This window comes from Amblyomma maculatum, chromosome 6, assembly GCF_055883805.1.
Source record: "Amblyomma maculatum isolate TAMU_Amacu chromosome 6, ASM5588380v1, whole genome shotgun sequence".
Classification (NCBI taxonomy): domain Eukaryota; kingdom Metazoa; phylum Arthropoda; class Arachnida; order Ixodida; family Ixodidae; genus Amblyomma; species Amblyomma maculatum.
The window spans coordinates 88,614,229-88,633,392 of record NC_139349.1 but is presented as its reverse complement, the minus strand read 5'-3'; the positions used below and the strand labels follow the sequence as shown (position 1 = coordinate 88,633,392).

Below are 19,164 nucleotides of genomic sequence, written 5' to 3'. Positions count from 1 at the left end.
TCGTTCCATCAGTAGGCAGATATAGGGCACAAGACTAATGATAAAAATTTGGCCAGTTCGATTCTCCTGTCGAGTGGTGGCCTTTTGGTTTTTCAAGAACTTCGTAATATGAATGGCATATCCTCTCCTACTGAGGGCGTACGCTGCATGAAATCAGTCTTGGAAAAAGTAGGCAGATTCTTGGAAGTTGTGAGATATGGAAGGAGCCTGCATTTTCTCGAAATATTGGTGCATACATCCTTTACATCTGTAAACGCACGGTGGGTGTCAGCCAGAGTGCTAACCTTTATTCGTTATTCAGGGCAACGTTAGCGCGTAAAATTGCCCGGCTTTATTTCACAGTTGCAACACCTCAACAGTGCGAAGACGGCTCACAATTTTGTGCTTGTTTTTGTATTACCTTCCACTCACCGAGAAACCACGCATCTTAAGACGAAGTGCATAAAAGCGCTGTCAAAAGAAGGACACCGTCGCTTATCCTTCCTGAGCCAGGCACGTGTATAAGCACTGTGCGGGGCCTGTTGTCAACGCAGCGTGACATTGCCTTCGTCGGAGACCACTGCAGGAGCCATATCCACAGGAGGGTCACGCGACACAGCAGCTCCATCATCGCAAGCCTCGTAAACTTACTTCAACGGCCGGTACTGAGAGGAGAAAGTGAATTTACGACGATGTCGTTTTCGTTAATGTCTATTGACCGTCAGTGCAGAGAGGCTTGTTTCTGCCATCGATCACGCTCGCGCCGACATTTTTAAGGGAATGTATTTTTTCTGCGGCGGCAAGCGTCGAGGGAGTGGTGTTGTGAGTGCAGGTGTGGTAAATGTTTGGGTGCCTTTGAACGTGTGTGTATGCTTGCGTGTGCGCGGGCGTGCTGTGTTGGAATGAAACAGCGGACAGATTGTGAATCTCTTAATATAGACACAACAATCGCCTTTTCATGTTTGTATTATTTTTACTACTGCTCTACTTGACGACACTTAAGCTCAAGTGAGCATGGCTTAACTTTTCTTCAGCGCCAGCCGAGGTCCGAAATAAGACTGCGTCCTTGCGGCTAGCACATCTGAGAAATAAGTTCACCTAAAGCAAAGATCTCAAACACACAGAGCGCCGGTTCTAAAAATTTCGCTCCTACTTGCAAAAATATGAGTCAGCTTCACGACTCAACTTTACCGCCAGGCTCGTTTATCAGCAGAAATTAACTAAACAGCATCGTCCCCAGACGGCGTACGCTCTTCATCAAACTTATAAGTCATTGGCGCCCTAATCTACCTGAGCTATAGACAGATGTCAGCTGTCTTCAGAAGCGGGGCGCTGGACAATCAAACCCCTCTTTGATTATCAAGGTTGGTTGGTTAGTTCACAGGAAGGGAAAGGCGCAGTATCTGTCACACTTGCTCTGTGGGCACCTGAACCGCGCCGTAAGGGAAGGGAGGAAGGTGGGAGTGAAAGTGGAAAGAGAGAAAGAGAAGCCGTAGTGGGGGGCTACGGGTAATTTCGACCACCTGGGGATCTTTAACGTGCGCTGACATCGCACAGCACAGGCTCGTTTATCAGCAGAAATTAACTAAACAGCATCGTCCCCAGACGGCGTACGCTCTTCATCGAACTTATTAGTCGTTGGCTCCCTAATCTATCTGAGCCATAGACAGATGTCAGCTGTCTTCAGAAGAGAGGCAACGGACAATCAAATTCCTCTTTGATTATCAAAGTATACATTTTTTTTTTATTTTTAGTATTCGTGCCTGTTATGAACCATAGTAACCTTTCAGTATTTTTCTCTGAGGCATTACGTCAGGCGTTTGGCATTTGCTGCTTTTTTGTCGATATAGGGCGGATGAGTATGGTGTTGGGACATGATATATTTTTATTTGTATTCATTTTAACTTTAATAATCGAATTTATTTACTCCTTTTGCAGTTTTTTTTTTTCTTTTCCGGACCTAGCCCGTAAGAGAGTAAATTTTCTCTGCTACCCAAATTGCCCAATGATCGAGCTTGAGACTCATAGATCATGGACTCTAGGTGGAACGGAAGCAAGGGCGAACCACTATTCCTTCATTTTTTTCGCTGCTTGTCACTTGCCTCCTTGCAGTAAATTTTAATGCGTAGGCATTAATAGGCTCATGGTAAAAGAAAGCGTCCGCAGAAGTTGTCCACAAAGCATGTCCGCAGAATGTATGTACTGAAATGATGATCCGGAGCCCCAAAATCCGCCCTATATACCCCCGAAATTTGACTTTTTTAGATTTAGTTTTGAAAACAATTCAAGCATGGCAAACTAAACGATGACCTTCAATTTGGATGGACCACCCCGAAAATTTCGCCTCCTGAACCTCCAAGATTCGATCTCCTCAGAATGTCATGAAAAAAAAAAATGCCTGAGGTAATTTCAAAGAGTATAAATCCAGTTGCCACCGTCAAATTTAGGTTAGCTATCCCCAAAATTTTGCTGCTCCCTATCCTGCGCGCCTCCTAAATTTATCTAAGTCCAAACATGATTGAAATGATACCTTAGCTAATTCGAGTACGGCCAATTCAGTGGCGGCCTCCACGTGACTGGGTTCGCCACTAAAACTTTCTCCCCTGGACCCCCGAAAATTGAGCTCATCAGAATTTGATCGGAAGTGTTATCTAAGCTAATTCAAGTGTGCCCAACTCCGTCGTGGCTTCCAAAACAAATGGGCTAACCCTAAAGTGTGACTGCCTTTTACCCCTGAAATTTTTCTTCGTCTGAATTTGAAAAAAAATTGAGTTCAAACTAATTTGACTAAGATAAGCTCTGAAGTGGAGTCTACATTTAGGCAGGCCAGAAAGGAAATTTGACATGCGAACGCATTCTCCATGCTTGGAAGGCGACGTGCAGTGATGAAGTATATTTTCTTCCTCCACACCGCTCTCATGAGAAACACTATATTTATGCAAAGAAATGTTTAAAATTAGATGTTATTATTTTTCTTTGATAGTAGTTGTTTGCTGATTGTGTCTGCTATTCCATTTGTTTCCAAAGTCTTGTCTCCTTACTTAGAATAAGCTTCCTGCTTAAGCCGGGATAAATTGAAGGGCAGGTTTAAATAAATGGCTTAATTACAGAAATTAAATGATACCATGCATATAATTGATGGCACTAACATAAATATTGGTTATCGCTCGCCTTCACTTAAGCCGGCCTATATTGTCCTATGCGCGCATGTGGAAGGATATTTTTTTTTTCTCTGTGCTCCGACGGCAACCGACTGCTTTCTGACCTGTAACTTGCGGCCGTAGCACTATGTCTCTCCAGGAAGCAGTTAGTAGAACAACGCTCCCGTATTGTAAAATGGCGCGTTTGCACGGTTTAGTCGAATACGTACAGCAGAAAGGGCAGGGTTTGCCCTAGCGTTCTCGCGCGCGTCCGCTGTTAAAGAATTATTTTCGCGGAGGCGCAGAAAATTTACAATTAGTGGCTCTCTAGTTCTTTATCTCGCACTCGCTCTTAATAGGAGTTTTTAAAGATTTCTATGAATTCCCTTTCTAACCGCGAAAGATGTACCCAGCGTAGCGTTCTGGCCTTTTAACATAGGATAAGATCCTCGGTCTCTGGCCACAGCGGTCGACTACCCTCAGGGCTTACAAGAGGCAGTGTTTTTTACAGAGAGCGACCGGCTTACGCGACAAGCTGGGACCATGCTCTTCGCTCATTCTCTTTTTCCCTTTCTAATCCCATCATTGGTCTTCCCAGTTGAAGAGCAGCCAATCGGACCACTTTCTGGGTGACACCCCTGTCTTTCATCCTCTTTATTTATATATCTAAAGATTCCTCCGCAACCATTAGCATATGGTCGACACAGCGTTATTGGTATAGCTAAGGCATCAACTCCAAACAATAAATAAGCATAATATTGTTGTTATCTTCGGTTCTAACTGCGGAGCCCCAATAGATGATGCAGAGGGGTAGCATATCGAATAAAAATGAATAATTCGCAAATCGTGTTAGCTTCATCCCTATAATTTTCTGTCTTCCAGTTTTCACAAGGGAAGTACTTTATGAATCAGCCCTAATGAATCGGCCCTGCTAGAATTACTCATTGTGTAACACTATACCTTTCACATTGAACTGATTGCCACAGTTTTTACTTTTAGTTATAAGATAAAGGAGTGCTTTTTGTTTTCATAAGTACCGCATCTATTTTAAAAACGGGTATCTTAAATTTTACAATTCCAGAAAAATCGCATAGCGACATCAAGTAGAAATGGCACAAAAAAGAGAGCAACTAGCTTACACAAGTTCAGACGCTCTAATAATCACTGAAATGCTGACAGAAGAAAATTCTTCCTGTGCGCTATGCGCAAAGATGAATGCGTTCTAAATTGTACCGCATAATATCTAGGAATTTCGGAAACTTCACGCGCTAAACCTAAAAGCTCTAGAAGAATTCGGTCACTACCGTACAAATAGCGTGACTGTGTCTAGTCGCACTCTTCTCATAAGATCGTATAAACTAGTACAATGAGTATGTTGATTTTCTTCTCGCATTGATTGAATGGAGGGGAAGGGGGCCTTTTTGCCATGCGCCATACATGAGAAGCTGCTTGGGCAAGGCAGTGAAACACAGAGTCCTCTATATTTGTATTGAACATGCCAGCTATTCACAAGAGTTTCAGTGAAACTCCCTGGTTCGAGTTGGACCTCCAGCTTTGCAGTTCAGCGAGACAATGACATGCGTGATCTATAACATCACGTCGGTGACTTATTGACTTGACATTGCATTGCCCTAGGAACGACGAACGTCGTTTACCTGGCATTGGCCCTTTGTCGGAGAGCAAATGTCGGAAGGCAAATGTGTCCGTTTCTACCTAAGGCACTAAAAGCACTTAGGACAAGCATTTTTGTGTATTATTGCACTGTACTGACCGCAGAGAGCTATGCAGTAGAGCGTCATGAAGCCAAAACAAATATGAACATATGGACAGACCTACAAGTGTTTCCATTTCTCTCCCAAGGGGCATCAGAAACATAGAAATGGTGAGTTCCTGCTCTGCCGGTTCCTGAGTACATGGGTTCTCATTACGCGACGTCAGGCCGTGCGCAACGTTTGGCTGTGTCCGGGGAAAAGGGTGTCCCGGTGGTGGAGCCGACAACTTGTGCTTGTATCTTTTTTTGGTTACTCGACGGATGGAAAACCTGACTGGCTCCTGCTTCTCATAGACGGAACACTCTGACCGGGTTGACCCATTTGGTAAAAGTAGTCGACAACTTTTATCTGTCCCCCGCTCTACAGTTTAGTTTCCAACTTCCTTCCTTGAGAATTCAGCACCTCCTTCTCTATTGGCATTTCTTTTTTCCGGGCGGTCAGTGTCCACCTTTTAGATAGTAACTTTCCTAAGTTGCCCCACGTAGAGAAAGAGATAGAAGACTGGTCTGCCAGCGATAGCTGATTGCTTAAGAAAGAAGGTTAGAACCGTGTGCATCTAGTACACGCTAAACAGCTGGAGCAGGAAGCCTCATGCCACTTCAACAACGGGGTACTATGAAATTTTTCGCTTTAGTTGCCGCAGAGTGCTAAATTTTCGTGCCTAGTGGTTGAACGTAAGGAAGAAGGATGATGCGAGGCGGATGTGATGCGCGCGAATACCTTCTAAATTTCTGGTGTAAAACACCGACAGGCTAGCTGGCACTGTGCCATATCAAACACATTCGGAAAATAATGACTTACCGACACCTGATGATCAAAATGAAATGCAAGCGTACAGTTAAGAGCTGCTTGCACGCTCGGATGATGAATGAGGCTTGCCTACTTACCGAATTGATTGACTGAACTCTTACCATTTTGAGACTTACTCATTGCAACAGTAGTTTGCGCTCTATAAATCTAAATATTGAGTTTTTTTCTTAAAGAGTGCACAGCAGGAGACTAAGTCTTCTAGCATACCGAAGGCAGCAGAGACTTTGGGGCTACTATTCCTCAGCATATGAAACTATCCTGTAATCACTCTGAATTCTCATGCAGTTAACCTACCTTTCTGCGGCCGCAGCTTCAGAGCTTGCTGGCGAAAATTTGTTTTACTGCGGGAGCGTAATTGGAAAGAGCAGTGGCGATGAGGCAGGTGGCTCGCATAGGAATTTCTGGCATAAGTTCTATTCTGCGCGCAGCTGCCCATTTAGGCGAGGCGGTGTGTGTTTGTAAAAGTCGCCTGCACATGGTTCAGACCACCATGCATCTGAAGTAAGCAATAGTATGCTAGATGCGAAGTGCTACGTAATAAAATTCAATGAGATATTCAAATGCATAGCTAAGCGTCAGGCATCGAAAGATTGCTACTTAACTTGCGTCTCTCGTTAGGAGAATTCAGTCTTGCGACATCCAATTGCGACCTTAGCAACAGCTTCAAGGAACGCTGGTTGAAAGAGAAGAGCATGTTTACCGTCCTCTCTTTTGGCAAGGAGCGAATTGAACTGAATAGGTCCTTGCTATGTGTGCGAGCGATCAAAACAGACTTGTTGGCACAAAACAGTAATCGCGCTTAATAAAGGTGGCATTTCTCACGAGATAATACTTTGCCCTGGGTAGTTCCCTGAGTTCTAGAGAATGAGATTCATCATAGCGACGACTATATACCGTCAGAGATTGAGGCCAACGGCAGAGATGACACGCCGCGGATAGTATAAGGCGTGGATTCAGGTTCAAATAAACGAAATATATGACTTCTAGGTGTTCTTGACAACTCTTGGTTGAGTCATCCCCTGCCTGTGTATAATGAGTTTATGGCCATCTTCGCAAATAATCCCATGTAGATCCCGTTGCTCTTGACAACCTATATGTTAATTGTTCTGGGATTTTATTAGTCAGCTCATGGTCGGAACATCTGCCGAAATGCAAAAGCCAGGCCAATATTTCGCTGAAATGCCAGTCTCGATCAAATATTTTCATGGAATATTAGCGCTTGAAAAACTCAAACTCAATAAAATGTTCACAAATAACAGTCCTTCAACCACGCTCCTAGCTAATCTTAAGTTATCTCAGGTGTTCTAAATAAAACCAGAGACTAGTTTCTTTGTTGAGTTTTATAAAAAGCACGATTTCAAAGAACTGTGTATTTCTTTAAACACAAAATTGTTTATGTACATGCTATGAAGATTACGTCATATCATCATCATTTATTATTCCCTTAAAGATCCCTAACAGGGATATTACATGAGAGGGAACGGGGGGAGACAATGGTGAGAAAGGACCATACATTAGCACAAAAACAAAGAAAAAGAGTACAAACATGTATTGACAAATTAGGTGAAAAAAACGTTAATGGAAGAAGAAAGGTCAAGCAATCGGGACAGTGCACACAAAATACAGATAATCGTGTAGCACAGCATAACAAAATAACGTTGTGTTTAAAATTAACTATAGTAACTAAAATAGGCAAAAAGATGAAATACAGAAAAATTGACGTTGGCACAACAGTGCACGCAAATTGGATTACTAATAATGGAGCGCAAGAAAACGTGTCACAGTATAACACCCGTGACTATTTTTGTATAACATAAAAACACAATTATTTGGGCGAAAGCTTGACTTGTGACCATGCACAATTTCAAACTCTTATGCGTTATTTGTTTCCGATTTCCCTTTGGCTCCAAAAATTTGTATTGAAGAAGCAAACTATGAAGGAGATTCGAAGCGCTTGCAGTTTCCTTCACTTATAGCCCTAAACCGTATACCTAAGGTCAATCTAAAATATTTTGCAACAAAAGAGCTCACTAAATCAGAAGCTTTAGCTGAAAAATTGCAATATTGAAATTTTAGACCTAACACTGTAAAGAAATGCTTTTTTTTTACTTGAAGTTAGCAGATTTGTGCAGTCGTTGTTGACCTCAACAAACAAGGGAACTTTACGTCACTTTTTGCTGAGAGAACTTATTTACAAGGCGACCTGACAGACTCATGGCTGCTCAATTCATTCTGAATATTGCGTACGAAAGATGTTGAGAGGGCATTAATGCGTCCTTAAGGCGTGTTTGCTCTATGTCGTTGCGAACGGAGAATGAAAACAAAGCAACATTTTAAGCCTTACCGTTTTGCTTAAACGCCATAGTTGTCGCCCACATAAGCGTTCCCTGCATATGCACGATAAGACTGGTTTCCGGCAAAAACGTCCCCGGAAAAAACGTCCCCGGAAAAAATGTCCCCTGGAGAAACGTCCCCGGGAGAAACGTCCCCGGAAATAATGTCCCCGGAAGAAACATCCCCGGAAGTAATGTCCCCATTTGCAAAGTAGAAAAAAAAATTCTAGCAAATCAATAGCAAAGCCTGTTTTTATAGCGAAAACTGCATTGGTCGCGATGAAGCGATTTCGCCGAGGTACCAACTTCCACCTTGGTTGCACAGCTCTCACCGCCGCTGCCTAACAACCACCTCCTTGCCATCTAGACCAGGGCATTTCGCCATGTGTAAGAACGGGCCACTAGTGCGCATGCGCGGATACCGGAGAGGAGCAATGGGTTCGCTGCGAAAGCCTGAGCGTTGATGCTGCACAAGGTACATTGTGCGCTCCTTGTCGAACAGAACCAGCGTTGAACACAGAGATCACAGGCGTTCTTTAATTGGTTTTCAGGACAAGATAGGTGCACTTTCTATCCCTCGCGGTATCCCGCTGACACATCTCACAGACAACACAGCTACGCTCAGGCTTACTCATTTCTCTAGTGCAGATTTCAAATTTATCTGGGAATTTTTTTATGTGGCCTGAAAAATAAAATCCTTTTTCTTTTCTCCTGCATAAAAGCGAGTGTGGATGCGCAGTCTGTGTGCTTCCGCTCACAGAAATTGACTTCAAATTAGGTAACCTGTTTAGGTACTGCAAAGTGTAGTTCATAGCGTGTTATTAAGCTATCACACCTTCTTTTCCTGCCCTTTCCACATGTTTTTCTCTACGATGTGTTCTGTCTGCAAGATGTCCCACAAAACTGCAGTTACACCATCCCGGAGCTTCACACTACGCCAGCCACAAGGACATTGTCATTCAATCCGAGATTTTTTTATTCCTGCTTTATCTCTGCAGCTCAATCTAAATATTGCTTAAGAAGGGCCTGTTTTTGCATAGAGGGTTAATATAAGCGCATTTGCTACCACTTCTCTGATTTGACATGAACACTACGGATAATTTCACGCCAAAGCACACTTGATGTTCGCGTGAACTAACTGTCAAAATTTGAGCCTGTCTTTTCGAGCGTTCTATGCTCCTGCTGAACCGAACATGAAACTGCATTTAAAGGTTCCAATCTCGTTGCAACGAGGAGACGATAAATATCAACTCGATCTCCAATTAGTGGACCGTCGTGCTAGGCCTCTCTGCCTAAGTGAGAATCACTGCTATCATTTATTGCGGATTGGACTTTAATGTTAGCGTGCTCCCTCCAAGCCTCAGTATTAATGCAAACCAGCCAGGGGCTGCGCCGAACTGAAAACCGCAGGGAATGGGCGGATCCTTTAATAACGCATGCCTGGATTCGCAAAGTGTGTTGCACATGCTTGAGCGCTGTCAAGTGATCGTCTGCGCCGTCAGGGCCGCCTTGCGACTGGGCACCGAGATTCATGCGCGACAAGTTAATTAAGACTGCTAGTGTCCGTTCACTCAATGACAGAATGAAGTGTGGATCACGAAATACGTAGGCCGAGGGAAACAAGTGAGAGAAGGCTCCTGTCGGACGGCAGGAGCAGCGTGAGGTGAGGGGGAATACAGGATGGGAATGTTAGCTTAATCTTCGTTTCTCAAATGTTGCTGCTAGGTGTCGACGCAGATGTCTGTTTCGGGATCGGCCCCTCTTTGTAGCGTCACGTTGCTACATGGTACGCTTACCCCTCCACTCCCTACGCCTTATCCCTGGGGACAGCCGCTCCGCTCGACGAGTAATTACCATGGTAACAGGCTGTCTGATATCTAGAGCTCTTTCTTTTTTGATGTACCCTGCGCATACTTTTTCTCTATTCCTAGTTAAGGCTAGGGTTTGGAGGTTGCGAACGTGTACCACAATGAAGGGCGTTTGCTCTCGTATGTTTCTTTCTTGAGACAGCTGGAGCTGGCAATGAAAATAAAAATACCAGAGAAAGAAAGCTGTCATCTTCCCCAGAAAATCTGTGGCTGGTACGCGCAGATTCTTTAGGTCAGTTTGTAAGTTTTTGCCGATTTATTTGCAAGTTCACCAGCATCTTCTGGAGAGACGGTCTCTATTAGAGATTGCTTATATGAGTCTCACGTATGCGTCAGGAGTGAGGAAGTGGGTTTATCTGCACAAGTGTAAAGTGCTTCTCTTTGGTCTTTGCTTAACGGCTGTCAGGTTCCGCTGCTTGACGGACACCGTTTCGATTTTACTTATACATTTTAAAAACCTTACACGCCCAGGTGGCATTGCGTAAGGTGCGTTTAAATCCTACACAGGGTTATCCTAAGCAAAAATGTAAGAAAACAAGAAGAGATACAAGGCACGATAAAACGTGCAGGGGAGCACATGTTACCTTACGTGCACCAAGGCGGACTCATTTTGACCGCCCTACTGCGATCGGTGGAATGCTCCTGATTCCTCACGAGTGAGAGAGAGAAAGAGTCTCTCTCTCACTCTCTGTAGAGAGAATCTCTCTCTAAAAAAAGAGAAAGTCTCTCCCTCTGTCGACTCTCTCTCTCTGAAGAAAGATAGCGAGAGGGATCAAAAGGGAGGGGCGAGAGAGGGAGAAAAAGAAGAGGATAAGAGATTGTCGACAATTACCCTCTTCTTCTCCTCCCTCTTTCTCTCTCTTTTTGGTAGAGAGATAATGTTAGTCAGATAATTATATTTCACCAGCTATAACAATTGGTCACTATATATACCAGAGCCCCAGCGAGATATCCCGCGGAATCTCGCGGCCACATCTCGTGCACAGTTTCTGCGGATGTCATTCATGAGCTGCTAAAGGTTTTCGAGTTAAAATATATGTATATTAATAAATCGTACAGAATAGCTGACGCAACGAGACTGATAATAAAATAATAACAAGACGAAACAGGCGACACAGATTAAATCGCAACAGTGAAAGCAAGATGAAACAACAGCATCGTCGTTTTTTTGTCTACTTTCTACCAACACTAGGAAAAGGGGACCATTCTGCTATGCTTCGACCCCTGAAATATGCTCAACTCATCGTCCAGCCAGAAAAATGTAACGTCGGATTCGAGGAACTTCAATTCCTGGTACATGCAAGCAACCGAAACAATTCCCCAGAATCTAGCAAGACAGCTGCCTTCTCCAGGCCTCCCCGACCAATGAACGAGAAGACAATTCCGCGTTTTGAGGGACTTTGCTCATACAGCCGAAGTTTTTTTCAGAAATTTTATAGCGTAACTGAACAATTATGGCACTGACTGCAGATGGCATACCATTTTGTATGGGAGTGGCCGTGATTAATATTTTAAGATTCGCCGCCGCCTTTAAAGTATCTAATTACTTATTCATTTTAGTGAAACGTTGAAACTGACATCAGTAATATGCAGGCAACCTCAGCCTTAAGGTGATACACAAACAGTGGCAGGACGGCGCATTATGACTTACGGCCTACGCTAACCAAATTTCTTCGCAATCAGAGAGAAATTATTCTATACAGTGAAGAAAAGTCGTAAGCTCGGATATCAGTACTTTTCCATCGTAATTCTATGAAAGACCCTATCGTGACGTCAGCAACTATCACTCATTCTGCTGATTGGCTAGCCTTACTGATCTGTCCCACAGGTGAGCTGTCAAGATGAAACCTTCTTGCGAAAGAGTAAAGCGTATCGGGCGAACACACCTGGCCGCCAGCTCCAAGATGGGTACATTGTATCACAAGCACCAGTAGGGACGGGCTTGCAAGAAATTAGATTTTCCTTTGAATTGTACTTTAGCGCATGCTCTATGGGGCAGCGTCAAATGACAAACCCTGCCATCACACCCCTCGCTAAGTACCGGAAAGCCTGTGGTGAATAAATGCCGTGTGTATTTTATGATGAGCTGCAGCATTTCATTAACCCAAGTGGCGTGTTCTATCAGCACAACTTTATAGGGACGGCAAGACGTTTCTGCAATTGTGTCATTGTCGCAAGAAATCTTAGCCCCTCGTCACAACGAACAGCTCTCCGGCCACTCAAAGGGCAATTCCGGAGGTTTTTTGACCATTCGAATATTCTAGTAAAACTTTTACCACAGGTTCTCCTCTCCGCCCTGACGCATTCTACAAAATTTGGGCGCCGTACGATAATCCGTTCACGCGCAACACGACTTTAAAATATGTCGTTTTCATGGCTTAATTTGAGACTATTTCTGTGGACAACACTGAGTTTCCGATGTCACAAACAGTATACCAGCGTTAATGTCCACTTCTCACGTGATTATGAAATAGTGAGGCTTATATTGAACTACCTCAGACATTGTATGCAGTGCGTCATGATTTCCATACTTTATTTTCACCATCCAACGCACGTATGAGTGTTTTTCTAATACTGAGTGCGACGTCACCATTTCGTCAACTGGGACGTCATTTCTGGCCGTGAAAGCAGTTTCGGTTTCGATTCGCTGTTTTTTCGTTTTTAAAAATACTTCTAACCGGAATTTCGAAATAGTTTTTTTTATGTTGGAGTCAGGACATGCCGAAGAATGTAATTCAACTAAAAACACAAAATGATAAAAAACCACCAGAGTTGACCTTTAATAGCTGTGCGTTCAGAACGGCTCGGCAGCAGTATTATTGGTCCAGATTACTGCCATCAGTACAGACCTACGCTGGAACGTACCGCGACTGCCAACGCCAGACGCCTTCTTCCTTGAAACCTGCAAGGCTTTCTGCAAGCCTTAGTGGCCCCAGACACTTCTCCAAACAAGGCAGAATGAACTTGCTTCGCCCTTTTCCAAGTCGTCCAGAGTCGCTCACTCAGGAACATTAAATTTTGGTCGCTACGGCCGACTTACTACGGTACGTTTAGACCATGTCACTTGCTAGCGAAAAAGCGGCTGAAGTAGTCGATGTTTTTAGGCGCAACATTACACTAATTTATGGTGCTCTTGTGGCTATCATTACTATCCATGTAGTTGCTTTCACAGCCAGTTCCATTTCGCTAGGGTAGCAGCGCTGTCTGGCAAATCTCTCTACCTTTCGTTCTTTTGTCTCTCTCTCGCTCTAACTAGCAGATAGCAATCAGGGCAAAGCAAGGTACTCATAGGTGCGTTTACCCAAGGCGTCGCGAGCTTTGCATGTCGCCTTTTGCACGTCGTCTTTCACGTCACCTCGTATGCTGTAACCTTTTCTCTCTATGTCGAAGCGACGCTTCGGTTAGCGGAGTCGATCATACGCTTCGGAAAGGTATGGCTTTGGATTCGCAATGGAACTTGCGGAATACAACTTCCCCAATGTTCTCGGGAAATCTATTCTGCCTGAAAAAAAAAATAGTTACAGTAGGCGTCAGTTCGACAGCGCAGTTCAAGAATTTTCAGCAAGTGATCCCATCATGTAGAGCTGAAATGAGGTGGGGGAATGTACAAATGCTTGCTTATTCTAGGGCAACCAAAGTAAATTAAAAAAACGTTCCGATGTTGCTGTTAATCGGTGGTGTGGTAGCATTTTGCAGCCACGTTTCTTCTTAATTAACATAACGCTGCCACAGAGGTTATATCAGCCACAGACAAATCTTACAACATTATAGAAGTTAAATTCTTATATAGCTTTTATAATAGTCTACCATGGCAACATGTGTTTCTTGAAACAATCAGCTCAGTGTAGTAAATTGGTCGGTTCGTTTTGGAGCCACATTCTGCATCGTTGTTCATACGAAGAGGCATCGCAAGCGAAGCTCCTTGCGCGCGTGAAGTGTATACCGTAATACGCGATAGTCTACGTCACGATGTTCTTACCATCATTGGTCTGGCAATGCCTTGATTCCTCTGGCGCCAAGGAAAACATAAATAGTCGAGAAGCCTGGGAACTGTTACTGCGGAGCGAGTCCCCAGCCAACCAGCAGCAAGCTATCAGCCTGGAGGCTGAAGCCTCGAAGAAACACTCGCTTCGCCTGTATTTAGTCGTGGAGGCCTCGGCCTTAGTCCCATAGGCCTGCGTGCCGGGAGCGGGGAGTAGGGGTCCTCTTACATCAGTGCAAAAATAAAGTTCTTAACAACAACAACAACAACCAGCATTGGTCCGCGGTCTATCATGGGTGACACAAATTGTAAAAAATACTCTATTTATATGTTAATGAAGGACTTTTTTAGCATCCCAGAATGTCGTCACACAGCTCAAAGGTTAGCTCGTTCTGGCCTACACGGCGAGTAATATACTGAGCACGCAGAGGCGTTATTTGTGCATGTCGTCGTTTTAATCGCTGCTTCGGTGGTTTGGCAAAAGATGTTGCGGCACCATCTTAATTGGTACCGTCGAGCGTTCACAACAGCGCCAGAGTAATGTTAACGCAGTAGGGCTAGCGGGGCTCTTGCTTTGAAAAAGACTGCTGTTTCAGACTGTCAATAGTTTGTTTGTACAACGGGTTTGGTTTGGGTTATGGAATGTGGAGTCCCAAAGCGACTTAGGCTATTATACATGCCGTAGTGCAGGGCTCTTGAAATGTTTACCGCCTCTGGTTCTTCAACGTGCACTGACATCACTCAGCACACAGGCGCCCTGCATTAAATATGAGTGTAAAATTTCTACTGAATCTTGATGCAGCTTCTTGCTACTATCAAGTCAATTAAAGCAAGCAAAACTTATTGACTATATGATTAGACCTAATCTAATTAGAAGGTGTAGGCAGCGAACGCGATGGTTAGATGGCATCCTCGAGGCGCTGCAGATGAAGTTATGTGACGTTAGGAAGATAGAGACCGGAAAGCGTGGCGTGATATGGTTCATAGGGTCACGAAGAGTCGGACACGACTGAACGACTGAACTGTACTGAATCTAATTAGCGTTTCTGGCGGCTGCTCCATCCTTGTACTTTGTGCAAAGAAAAATTAGGTTTAATTTGGTTTGATTTTATTTGATTCAGAATCAGGCGATAGGGCACATCCCACTATTTGAACAAAAAGAACTATTTGTTATTGTGGTGTATAAATAAGTCATAACCCAATCACCTCACCTGCAACTTTCCACCTCACACCATTGGCTTTTTCTGTGGAGAACTTAGGCTATGAAGACATCAGTATACAGTGACATGATCATCATCTTTAATACGGGCAGCCATCAGGAGCTTACAAATACAAATACAAATAATTTTATTTAGCATCAACACTGATTATACAGTACTCGTGATGCTGCAGGGTGCTAGCAAAAGGCCGGTTTTCTCCGACTCTGGGATGTTCATTTAGATTGGTACTGCGAGTATTTGCGAATATGTGTGCAAAATGTAGCTTGATTACAGTTCGTCCTATTGTTGGCTTCGACAACGAAATTACGTTTGATGACACTTGCCAGAGTCGTGCCCTGGCAAACCTTGGCCTTTTGATTGGTGCGCCGATTTACCTTCATATTGCACTTCTTGCTTCGCTGCACAATTATCTGCACGCATAGATGCTCAGCTTTCGCTACCTGTCCCTGCCAAAAGGAGGTGCAATCCGGTAGAATTATTTTGTCCTTCAGCCTATATTGTTTGCGCCACTGACGTGTAAAGGAAATTGCGAAACATTTAGCAATAAGCAACACGCCTTCGATGCTCACGATCCCTCATACTCTGTTCTGCTATGCTCAATTTCTCATAACATTATTATGCACTACCAAACACAATAAAAGCGTAAGATCGTTCGTGCATTATTCTTCGTGAGTGTCACGCAAGATTAAAATATATACGCTTGGTAAGATCCGATGGAGCACTGAGGTCAACATACCAATCGTTTTAACTGCTTTAAATAGCCCAGTGTGAACTGACTGCGTTCCGTTCGAAAATGGTTCTTGTGCGTGATTTCGCCAGGATACCATTCAAAAGCGTTGTTATGCAACTTTGGCAAAACCAACAATAGATGCGTTCTTCACTCACAGGTAAAACAAAATATGCCCCGATTTTTTATTTTTATACAAATTATTCATAGAGATGTTATCATTTCGAGATAGCTGATAAGGTCGCTAATTCCTTTTTGTATAAGACATTATTTCATACGATCTCAGTTCCGATGATTTGTACTTTGCTGGAACTCCACCACGACGAATTCCTAAGGCATGTTTAGGCTTCTCTTCCAAGGAAGTCAAATGCATTACTGTCTTTCTGTTTCTTGGCATCTCTGGTTCAAAGTCCGCGCTCCGAAAGCTGCAAATGTTCTGCGTTCCACACGCAGTCTATGTCGCCACAACGAGGGATGTCGCCACATATAGACGGCTGAGAGCCCTTGGGCAACTTTTCAGCGCTACATTCCATGGCTAATTTGCAGCACACACTCAGGTTTACGCAATAGCCACCATGCGTCTGGCCGTATTTAGAAATAGATCTGTCTGCCCGTTAGCCTGCGTGACAACAGGATGCAATATAGTGTGTAAGAGCAGCATTGCTGTACACCAACGCGTCACTAACGTCCAGTTGTCGAGGCTTCGTGCTTGTTATCTCGCAGGAAATAGTCGCCACATATGATCAAGACAGGGAGCACAACCGTAGCGCAGTCATTTGTCATCGTGATGGTACGTAGACAGTTCCCCAGAGAGAGAACGGCTGACATCCTGTGTGGCACTGCTACCACTTTCCGTTTCAGCCGGTAATCTCGGATGATTTATCTCGTTGTCAGGCGTCGACAGGTGTAGACGCAGGGCGATGACGATGACGGAGGGCTTATGCCATCCTCTCTCTGGCGCCTAGTTGTGAGGTGTTTTGAAACATGCCGTATGACTTGTATATCATAGGGTCCTGTGCTGGTTTGCTTTAAAAGTAATGAAAAATACATTAACTTTGGAGAGCGACGCGTGCTAAGAAAGAGCTGTGAGTCGCGAACAGGATAGCTACCCGGCAGAGCAAGCAACATCTTTTGGAGTCACCTGTTCACGTCTCAAGCGGCAGATGAGACGCGAGCAGAACTTCTTTCCGTTTGAACTTCCATCAACTTCCATGAATAAAATGGAGGTCATATATATACTCAATAAATATATACATAATTCTTTATAGGCTGTATCAGGTGTATTTGATTGAGTTAGAAACATAAAAAAATGATAAAGCAAATCATTTGATATTCTGGTATGCAATGAAATACATAATGTTTTTCAATGGTAACATTTGGTTGAAATTGGTTGGATGCTTTGACTATAAACGTACTACTTTACGTTATCCTTTCACAAACTAACGAAATGAGACCCATCAATGATATATGTGCCTTTTGCTAGGATAACAGAAACAAATAGCTGGGACCAGACTGTGCATGGGGAGGACTTTCTGAATTTTAATGGCAGTACACTGTAAAAACAAAAACACCTTATTAGGTGTTTTCGCATGTCTATAACTAGCACCCATGCACCCTTGAAAAAAAGTGGCTTCAGAGTGCCAGTACACCCTCAAAGATGGTGCTTCGGTTGGTCATAACACCCTTCTATGGGGCCAATGCACTGGGGTGTGTTCATCACCTTTACACCCTATTGCAGGGTGGAAACAGTGGCATTGCAACCTTACACCCCTTGATAAAAATCAGTGCGATAACGTCCATATATTGCATTCCCGAATTAGGATTTACTTTTGCCACTACACGTTCCTTAATGCTTCGCCTATGTGCACATTTGCAATCAAGCTTAATGGTATTCCTTTTAACCACCTGTAATGCCAAATGAGCATGTAAAGAGATGCTGCATGCCATTATTTTGACATCTCGAATGGCCCATGCCAGCATGATTGTTTTTTTTTTCACATTCACAGAGCATGTTACAAAAAAATGTCGCACAGAAGGAAACTGGAAGTCTTTTATTCGGCATAGAAGGGTCAGGGTTGGGCTAGTGGGTGCTCGGGTGCTGGTGGAGGGGGGGGGGGGGGGCAGGGGGGCACTTGTGTTCTGTTTCTTCATTGATGCGCGCTATGGAACCTCTTTTATTTAACGATACTGCCACTCTCCACCGAGAGCCTAGCAGACGGGCAAAAACATACATGGTATGTACGTAAATACCTAAAAAAATGAAAGAAGCAAAACAGTTCCAACAAATGCAGACAACAAAGTATACAATTTTTTTCAAAAGCAGAACCGAACAATGAACAACAGCACGGTGACATTTCTTAAAAAACAACAACAAAACTTTTAGTCGTATGCAACAATAATCGCAGTACACAATATTAATCCTATGCTTTGTCAGTGTCAACGCGTCGGATTGCATAAAATTCGGCCTTAAGCGATGAAATAAAGCGTCGTGCAGCGCATCTTGGCTTCGACACGCAGACGCCCAAAAAGAGGTGCTCTATAAAGCAGCACAAATTGTCGGACCCCTTGTCATGTCAGATTGAACAGCCAAAATCGACCCATTATTGGAACAATACCCTAAGTAGAGTCGATGACTCGAAGAAGCTTCCGCTGCTGAATGAAGGGGAAATGCTCTTCAGCTTCTTTGATGCTGCTCCCAGTATATCCGACGCACGGCGTGGCAAGCTTTTCTTCCTGTTCCTTGATAAAATTGTGAAAGAAGTGCATAACACAGCAGCTGTATAAATATGAACTGCACCTGGCAAAAAGCAAATTCAACATATTTCTACTCTATATTTAGAATACGCCAATGCCCCTTTAGAGTACAGCAGTGTGCTGGAAAAGGGCCCTATCGGAAACCACTGGTGGTTATCTCACAATTAACAATGCAGAGTATACTGTTATGGTTGGTTCAGGAGGCACAAAGCCAGCAGTCTGATCAAGTCATAAATGAGAGCACATAAGGTCAACCCATTTTTATTCATGCAGCATGCTGTTGCATGGTAATTTTAGATTATGCAAGCTATTTTATCAAACAAAAATGGCTACACTCATCAAAAGCACCTGGATTAGAGAACTTCTATGCTGCCCCACGAACTTTTCATTTCACATGAACTGGAATGCTTATTATGATAGTTAAAAATGTAAATAAACAATAAACAGCACTGGGGCACGGTGTTTACTACTAAAATATTAACAGCTGGCTCAATTGAAGCCTTCACACAAGGCCTACGGCATACCCTGCACTGGCCAAGGAGATACTGCAGAACCAAACAAAAAAAAAAAAAAACGTGG

The 19,164-nt window shown here is 43.6% G+C and overlaps 1 long non-coding RNA gene across 1 annotated transcript in view; it reads left to right on the top strand.

Moving 5' to 3' along the window:
- The window catches only part of LOC146186224 (uncharacterized), a 136,541-nt gene that overhangs the window by 31,408 nt on the left and 85,969 nt on the right, over window positions 1-19,164 (top strand). The gene's annotated exons all lie outside the window — the stretch shown is intronic.